General features: G+C 39.9%; 1 protein-coding gene across 12 annotated transcripts in view; it reads left to right on the top strand.

Moving 5' to 3' along the window:
- Positions 1 to 899: 899 nt before the first annotated feature.
- The window catches only part of tlcd3bb (TLC domain containing 3Bb), a 47508-nt gene continuing 40149 nt past the window's right edge, over positions 900 to 8258 (top strand). For 4 of the 12 annotated variants that reach the window (XM_090202500.1, XM_090202498.1, XM_090202499.1 and 1 more), the window contains exon 1: positions 1084 to 1311. The gene's annotated coding sequence lies outside the window, so the exon portion shown is untranslated. Of the gene's footprint in view, positions 1312 to 1332; positions 1453 to 8258 lie in introns of those variants that run through there. The other 8 variants (XM_090202503.1, XM_036946689.2, XM_090202496.1 and 5 more) reach the window with 5 other exon arrangements.

The following is an 8258-nucleotide window of genomic DNA, read 5'->3' as shown; positions in this document are numbered from 1 at the left end:
GGTCATTAATATCATTGAATCCGGAAACTATCATTTTGATAACAAAACGTTTCTTATTTCTGTGTAATACGGAACCGTTCGGCAGCCCTAAGTCTAAATATTCTTGTTACATTGCACAACCTTCAATGTATGTCATAATTACGTAAAATTCTGGAAAATAAGTTCACAATGAGCCAGGCAGCCCAAACTGTTGCATATACCCTGACTCTGCGTGCAATGAACGTAAGAGAAATGACACAATTTCACCTGGTTAATATTGCCTGCTAAACTGGATCAGTAGTTATAACTTGTGATTATGATTGATTGTTTTTGTAAGATAAGTTTAATGCTAGCTAGCAATTTACCTTGGCTTCAACTACATTCGCGTAACAGGCAGGCAGGGTACTCGTGTAGTGCAATGGTTAGAGCGTTGGACTAGTTAACTGTGAGGTTGCAAGATTGGAACCCCTGAGCTGACAAGGTGAAAATCTGTCGTTCTGCCCCTGAACAAGGCAGTTAACCCACAGTTCCTAGGCAGTCATTGAAAATAAGAATGTGTTCTTAACTGACTTGCCTAGTTAAATAAAAGGTATACAATTTAAAAAATAATAATTTTTAATCGGAAATCGGCGACCAAAAATACCGATTTCCGATTGTTATGAAAACTTGAAATCGGCCCTAATTAATCGGCCATTCCGATTAATCAGTCGACCTCTAATCATAACTGTCCACGATAGGGCAGTGCACAATTGGCCCAGCGTTGCTAGGGTTTGGCCGGGGTAGGCCGTCATTGTAAATAAGAATTTGTTCTTAACTAACTTGCCTAGTTAAATAAAGAAAAATTTAATATAAAAACATTTTGTATGCGTCAACAAAAAAGGTCCAGCCCATCTGGCATTTGCCAGAATTGCTAGAAGGCCAATCCGCCCCTGAGCACTGTTGCTGCCAGACCACATTTATCTAGACTTGGCTATCTGCAAATCTAGGAGAGGCGGTTTTGTGTTATCCTAAAGCAATGTGCTAGTACTCAACATCTGGAGTCAATTAGACTTTTTTTTTTTTTTTTTACAGTTGCAAACCGTCATGTTGTCCAGCTGAGGTGCTAGAGCGTCGCCGGGCACAATCACTGGCTGGTCTAAATATTTTCGAAGGGGTAACTATCGGAATTTTGGAAGCCCTTGCACAGCACTTTTATTGTAAAATATATTCGGGGTCAAATACTAACAGTTTGAACATGTGGATCATCCAAGCGGGCACCCCCGGGACTTCGCTAATCGCTTTTTCCAGGACACGAGTTTCGACAGGCCGCTGACCCGACTGCAAAATATCTATGTAAATCTCCCTAACTTCGTTCCATTCATTTCGATTTAACAAGCTAGCATGTTTGTGTTAGCCTAGTGGCTAGCTAGATACCGCTACTGGGCCTTTTTGGCTAGGCCAGAACAGGAGTGAACTAACGTGAGCGGTCTAATGGTACTATAAGAATTAACGTTATCTACCTACCCATGTCATGCTAGCTAACTACTTGTCTTGGTTTTCAAACGTTCGTGGTGTTTTGGCTTAGCTAGCTAGTAATGTTGCTAACTGGTCAATGTTAGCTAGCTGCTAAATATTAGCTTTCTAGCTAGCTATTTTTTGTACTATTACGATTCAATTTGTAGCCTTGGTTTTATACGTGTTCTATACAGAATGTGTATATAGTCGTTGAAATAACGTTAACTTTGCATACGTTATCTAGCCGGCTGTAAGACGTTAGCTCACTGCCTGATTTTGTCATTTGTGATTGAACGTCACTGCCAAAGATGTCACTTTAAAAAAAAAAATCAATGACTGTTCATTAGCTAGGTAGCTGTAACTAACGTTAGCCTGTGTGAACAAGTCCACTGATGCTACAGCAGGCTGGTCATGTTTTAGAAGTATTACATTTCTTTGTAAGCTCAAACTTGTGCAATAACCAAAATATTACTAGTTATCTAAATAACTGGTCAGCTAGCATACAATTAGTCTTATATGCATTTATTTCGATATGGAAAGCGCATTGCGTATTTACACTGCACCGAGTCTCGTCTTTAGCCAACCAGCTAGCTAGCGTTGCCCAACATGGTCTCAGCTATTCGTATGATTTGCGACGAGGTAAAGTTGGTTTTCTATTCACACATTCGGAAATTCATCAGACATTCATCAAAAGCCATTTAAAATTAATAACTAATTCATCGATTGTCACAGAAACATAAAACTAGATATGGTTTATTCTATAAATGTCTAGCATACTTTTACAACTTTTGTTTCGAGTAAAAACTCCAGTTTGATTTGATGGATGGCGTGTGGTCAAAAGTTCTAACGAGTCTGTTATATCCTTTTAGAAGGGGGCTGGCATAAAATTCTGCATCTTCAGTCATATTAAATTAGATTACAGGAAAAAACTACGGGATGAAGGGGTCAGGCCTGACAAACAAAGAAGACAGGTGGATGGATCAAGAGGACCAAGATGGACTTTCCACAGTGGAGATAAGGAAAACTAAGAGTGAACCATAACACACTACCTTTCAAAAGTTTGGGCTCACTTAGAAATGTCCTTGTTTTTGAAAGAACATTAAAATAACATAAAATTGTTTGGAAATACAGTGTAGACATTGTTAATGTTGTAAATGACTATTGTAGCTGGAAACGGCTGATTTTTTAATGGTATGTCTACGTAGGCGTACAGAGGCCCATTTTCCAGCAACCATCACTCCTGTGTTCCAATGACATTTTAATGGACCAAAAAATTGCTTTTCTTTTAAAAACAAGGATGTTTCTAAGTGACCCCAAACTTTAGAATAGTAGTGTATGTATATACTGTGTGTGTGTGTGTGTGTGTGTGTGTGTGTGTGTGTGTGTGTGTAATATATATATATATATAAGTTAGCATGGTATTGCAAGATACCAAAGGGTGGATAACAAAAAAAACACTAATTTAAGAAGTGGACAGTACATGCTTTGTTTTTGGGCTAAACGTATACATTATGACTGCTTCTGAACTGTATGTGAACCCCTCTGTAATCTACTGGCCCTAACCATTTAGAAATGAGGACTTCAACCAGTCTGTCCCTATTCTATTTGCTCTCTTTCTCAAACTGCTAGCACAAAGCCTACATGAAAATTATTTTTCACAAAAGATAATGAAGAAAAAAAATCAACTGGCCCAAATCACCTCTACATAATTCAGCAGGGAGGTGTGCAACTACCACACATTATACCAGTGGAGAAACTACATCACCTACATTCAGTTGAAGTTGGAGGTTTACATACACCTTAACCAAATACATTTAAACTCAGTTATTCACAATTCCTGACATTTAATCCCATTTAAAATTCCCTGTTTTAGGTCAGTTAGGATTACCACTTCATTTTAAGAATGTAACATGTCAGAATAATAGTAGAGAGAATGATTTATGTATTTCAGCTTTTATTTCTTTCATCACATTCCCAGTGGGTCAGAAGTTTACATACACTCAATTAGTATTTGGTAGCATTGCCTTTAAATTGTTTAACTTGGGTCAAGAGTTTCGGGTAGCCTTCCACAAGCTTCCCACATAAGTAGGGTGAATTTTGGCCCATTCCTCCTGACAGAGCTGGTGTAACTGAGTCAGGTTTGTAGGCCTCCTTGCTTGCACATGCTTTTTCAGTTCTGCCCACACATTTTCTATGGGATTGAGGTCAGGGCTTTGTGATGGCCACTCTAATACCATGACTTTGTTGTCCTTAAGCCATTTTGCCACAACTTTGGAAGTATGCTTGGGGTCATTGTCCATTTGGAAGACCCATTTGCGACCAAGTTTTAACTCCCTGACTAATGTCTTGGCATGTTGCTTCAATATATCCACATAATTTTCCTACCCCATGAAGCCATCTATATTGTGAAGTGCACCAGTCCCTCCTGCAGCAAAGCACCCCCACAACATGATGCTGCCACCCCTGTGCTTCACGTTTGGGATGGTGTTCTTCGGCTTGCAGGCCTCCCCCTTTTTCCTACAACTATAACGATGGTCATTATGGGAAAACGGTTCTATTTTTGTTGCATCAGACCAGAGGACATTTCTCCAAAAAGTCAGATCTTTGTCCCCATGTGCAGTTGCAAACCGTAGTCTGGCTTTTTTATGGTGGTTTTTGGAGCAGTGGCTTCTTCCTTGCTGAGCGGCCTTACAGCTTATGTCGATTATAGGACTGGTTTTACTGTGGCTATAGATACATTTTGTACCTGTTTCCTCCAGCATCTTCACAAGGTCCTTTGCTGCTGTTCTGGGATTGTTTTGCACTTTTCGCACCAAAGTACGTTCATCTCTAGGAGACAGAACACGTCTCTTTCCTGAGCGGTATGATGGCTGCGTGGTCCCATGGTGTTTATACTTGCGTACTATTCTTTGTACAGATGAACGTGATACCTTCAGGTGTTTGGAAATTGCGCCCAAGGATGATCCAGACTTGTGGAGGTTTACAATTTATTTTCTGAGGTCTTGGCTGATTTCTTTTGATTTACCCATGGTGTCAAGCAAAGAGGCACTGAGTTTGAAAGTAGGCCTGGAAATACATCCACAGGTACACCTCCAATTGACTCAGGCTAACTGACATAATTTATCAAAAGCTTCTATAGCCATGACAACACTTTCGGGAATTTTCCACGCTGTTTAAAGGCACAGTCAACTTAGTGTATGTAAACGTCTGATCCACTGGAATTGTGATACAGTGAAATCATTTGTCTGTAAACAATTGTTGGAAAAATTACTTGTGTCATGCTCAAAGTAGATGTCGTAACCCACTTGCCAGAACTATAGTTTCTTAACAAGAAATTTGTGTAGTGGTTGAAAAACGAGTTTTAATGACTCCAACCTAAGTGTATGTAAACTTCCGATGTCAACTGTAGGTATTACCATATCCCTTTCAGTTCACATTCCTTGCAGAAAGACCTATTTGCAAACCTTTTTAAAATGTCCAGAAAGACGGTGGTCTTAGAAGGGTATTTATACTTTAAAATACATTTTATGTGGATGAAAGAATTCTGCCAGTGTTTTAATGTCCTAGTTTCATATTTTATTTCTTTACCTCCAACTCTATATATCCAAGTGAGCTTATGAGGACCTTGGGGATCAGATTCACCATTCTACCCATTGATCATCGTATAACAGACACTGCTCAAAAGGAGTTGTTTGTGATATCTACACTTAGTTGCCACTTTATTAGGTTCACCACCCTATTCACAAAAATAAATTGCTTCTACATACACCAAGTCCCATGGTCTTGGCTTGCTAGACACTGAAGCATGCAGAGAAGTATTCGGGTATTTTTTTAATGTTTGTTTGAACTTAAGAATGTGTAAAATGACAACACCGTCTGTGATGGTCTTTTGTAACTCAAAAGTTCCAAAACTTGTACTGACTGTAATAAACTCCAACTGGACTTAAAAACTTGAACAGTCTATCTCCTTTTCCTAGTTTCATCAACAGTTTTGAATTCACGCTGTTCCAGATGCAAAGGGGGTTGTACCTAATAAAGTGACCACTATCTATAGACCTTCCAGAATGTGTTCTGTGAATTCCCGGTGTATTAAACATTTGGCTGTAAGCGTTGGAACAGTTTAATTTATTACATCAGGAAATGGTACCATTGGCTTGTATGGGGATGACAAAGAAGGACTTCAACAAAGCCAAAATATAAAATTATTGGAAGGGTTCTCTTTGCTGTTAAATTAGATACTTATAAATAAATGACTGTTGTGCCTTGAAACTACTTTAGAATTTGGAACTGTTGCACAAAAAAATGCAAACAAAATTTTATTTGTCACATGCACTGAATACAACAGTGAAATGTTTACTTATAAGCCCTTAACCAACGATGCAGTTTTAAGAAAATACCTAAAAAATCTAAATTAAGAAAAAAGTAAGAGATAAGAAGAACATAATTAAAGAGCAGCAGGTTGCAAATAGTCTGGGTAGCCATTTGATTAGCTGTCCATGAGTCTTATGGCTTGGGGGTAGAAGCTGTTTAGAAGCCTCTTGGACCTAGACTTTGCGCTCCTGTACCGCTTGCCGTGCGGTAGCAGAGAGAACAGTCTATGACTAGGGTGGCTGGAGTCTTTCACAATTTTTAGGGCTTTCCTCTGACACCACCTGGTATATTGGTCCTGGATTGCAGGAAGCTTGACCCCGGTGATGTACTGGGCCGTACGCACTACCCTCTGTAGTGCCTTGCGGTCGGAGGCCGAGCTGTTGCCATACCAGGCATTGACGCAACCTGTCAGAATGCTCTTGATGGGGCAGCTGTAAAATATTTTGAGGATCTGAGGACCCATGCCAAATCTTTTCAGTCTCCTGAGGGAGAATAGACTTTGTCATGCCCTCTTCATGACTGTCTTGGTGTGCTTGGACTATGTTAGTTTGTTGATGTGGATGCCACGGAACTTCAAGCTCTCAACCTGCTCCACTACAGCCCCGTTGATGAGAATGGGGTCGTGCTCATCCTCCTTTTTCCTGTAGTCCACAATCATCTCCATCTCCTTTAACACCTGGGGGTGGCCCATCAGGAAGTCTAGGATCCAGTTGCAGAGGGAGCTGTTTAGTAACAGGGTCCTTAGCTTAGTGATGAGCTTTGAGGGCACTATGGTGTTGAACGCTGAGCTGTAGTCAATGAATAGCATTCTCACATAGGTGTTCATTTTGTCCAGGTGGGAAAGGGCAGTATGGAGTGCTGGTGTGGTATGCAAATTGGAGTGGGTCTAGGGTAGAGGTCGACCGATTATGATTTTTCAACACTGATACCGATTATTGGTGTACCAAAAAAGCCAATACCGATTAATCGGCCGACTTTACTTAAGAAATAAATAATAATATTTGTAATAATGACAATTATAACAATACTGAATGAACACTTATTTTAACTTAATACATAAATAAAAATCAATTTAGCCTCAATTAAATAATTGACCATGTTCAATTTTGTTTAAATAATGCAAAAACAAAGTGTTGGAGAAGAAAGTAAAAGTGCAATATGTGCCAACGTTTAAGTTCCTTGCTCAGAACATGAGAACATATGAAAGTTGGTGGTTCCTTTTAACATGAGACTTCAATATTCCAAGGTAAGAGGTTTTAGGTTGTAGTTAATATAGTATTTATAGGACTATTTCTCTCTATACCTTTTGTATTTCATATACCTTTTGGATGTTCTTATAGGCACTTTAGTATTGCCTGTGTAGCTTCCGTCCCTCTCCTCGCCCCTACCTGGGCTCGAACCAGGAAGACATCGACATCAGCCACCCTCGAAGCATCATTACCCATGCAGAGCAAGTGGAACAACTACTTCAGGTCTCAGAGCGAGTGACGATTGAAACGCTATTAGGCTTGATAGGCTTGAAGTCATAAACAGCGCAATGCTTGAAGCACAGGGAAGAGCTGCTGGCAAAACGCGCGAAAGTGCTGTTTGAATGTATGATTACGAGCCTGCTGCTGCCTACCACCGATCAGTCAGACTGCTCTATCAAATATAACATAATAACACACAGAAATACGAGCCTTTGGTCTTTAATATGGTCGAATCCGGAAACTATCATTTCGAAAACAAAACGTTTATTCTTTCAGTGAGATACGGAACCGTTCGGTATTTTATCTAACGGGTGGCATCCCTAAGTCTAAATATTCCTGTTACATTGTACAACCTTCAATGTTATGTCATAATTACGTAAAATTCAGGCAAATTAGGCGGCCCAAACTGTTGCATATGCCCTGACTCTCCGTGCAATGAACGCAAGAGAAGTGACACAATTTCACCTGGTTAATATTGCCTGTTAACCTGGATTTCTTTTAGCTAAATATGCAGGTTTAAAAATATATACTTCTGTGTATTGATTTTAAGAAAGGCATTGGTGTTTAGGTACAGACGTGCAACGATTGTGCTTTTTTCGCAAATGCGATTTTGTTAAATCATCCCCCTGCGTTGCATCGCTCTTAAGATACGTTTAATGCTAGCTAGCAACTTACCTTGGCTTCTTACTGCATTTGCGTAACAGGCAGGCTCCTCGTGGAGTGTAATGAAAGGCTGCCTACCACCGCTCAGTTGGTGAAAGGTGGTGGTAGGCAGCCTGCAATGAAAGGTGGTTAGAGCGTTGGACTAGTTAACTGTAAGGTTGCAAGATTGAATCCCAGAGCTGACAAGGTAAAAATCTGTCGTTCTGCCCCTGAACAAAGCAGTTAACCCACTGTTCCTAGGCCGTCATTGAAAATAAGAATGTGTTCTTAACTGACTTGCCT

Source organism: Oncorhynchus mykiss, chromosome 16 (genome assembly GCF_057628025.1).
Source record: "Oncorhynchus mykiss isolate SJ-2025 chromosome 16, ASM5762802v1, whole genome shotgun sequence".
Classification (NCBI taxonomy): domain Eukaryota; kingdom Metazoa; phylum Chordata; class Actinopteri; order Salmoniformes; family Salmonidae; genus Oncorhynchus; species Oncorhynchus mykiss.
The sequence above is the reverse complement of the archived record's forward strand: the minus strand, read 5'-3'. Positions and strand labels throughout refer to the sequence as shown.